Raw genomic sequence first — 1,328 nt, forward strand, 5'->3', positions numbered from 1 at the left:
CTCGGGGACCTGAACAGGTCAGTAATCTCTTGTTTATTATTAGTAATCTCTTGTATATGACATGTATTAGTATAGTCTCTTGTATATTTCTTTTAGTAATCTCTTGTATATCATAGTAGTTAGTGTAGTGTATGTATTGTTGGCATTTTGCATACAATATAGTTTTGACAGTGTCTTGGTGTTATTGTATCCAATACTAGAGAAATTACAAGGCACGTTAGGAGGAAATGCAATGTATTGAGAAATAATGTTTATATTGCAACTGGTCTGGTTTTGTTTAGAGATTAGGGACCATCATGATTTCATTATAATGATTCCTATATATTCCAGCCTACCATATTTTATTATTGCAACAGCCTTTGTCCTTATATTTCATTGGCTATTGTCCTTAACTCCTTATATGTATGCATATCCACACTGGGCCTGTTCCCTCTCCAGATGTACATGTACATGTACTGATTGTATTCTCCATGTGTTAATAAGGGCGAGCAAACATGTTGTATGATCCATAATATTATTAAAAGACTATAGTGAGATATTAATCTAATTGCTACTACCAGTGAACCATTTGGTGAGGATTGTATGGACCATATGGCGGGCATATGTAGCAGCAAATGGTCAGTAAAGGATTGTAGGGGGGGGGGCTAATAGTGTCTATTAGTAATGATGGAGTGATGACCATTCCTGTGTATGGCCCACCTGTTATATGAGACTATACCCTTTTGACCTTATTAGGATATTTAATGCTGCACAAATGTGCAATGTGTGTACTGGGCATGAAGTAACATTTTGGAAGTATTAGTATAAGGAGAAAAATGATTAATTATATGTATTAAGTAATGTTTAAGGGTGTACAGTAAGGTACCCATATTTGGTGAGCATATGCATCCATAAAATAGTGAGCATTTGCAATATCTTGTCATTCATGATATGACATTCGAATTCTTATTTTGTGGGTTCATTTTGATCATATAATATATATTAAGAAAAATTAGGAACCAAAAATGAAACACTGGTGCTCAGAATACATGAAAAGGTGCTCTTTTGTGTCCTTGAGCACTAGCTGTTATTTTGACCCTGACAGTGATTACATGTATTTTATTTGTTGTTATTATTATTTTTATTTTATTTTTATTTTTATTTAGACAAGAGGGCCTCCTCCTGGTCCCCCCAAATCTTCCAATAATAGCAATCGCTTGAGCTCTACCAGACCATTACCGTCGACCCCCGGGGGCGGGGGGAGACAAGGGGGCCCACCTCCTCCCCCTCCTCCTCGTCAGGACGCTCCATCAGAGTCTCGGCCGTTACCGCCCCCACCTCCTCCAGGT

Source organism: Amphimedon queenslandica, unplaced genomic scaffold, assembly GCF_000090795.2.
Source record: "Amphimedon queenslandica unplaced genomic scaffold, v1.1 AMPQUscaffold_13399, whole genome shotgun sequence".
Lineage (NCBI taxonomy): Eukaryota > Metazoa > Porifera > Demospongiae > Haplosclerida > Niphatidae > Amphimedon > Amphimedon queenslandica.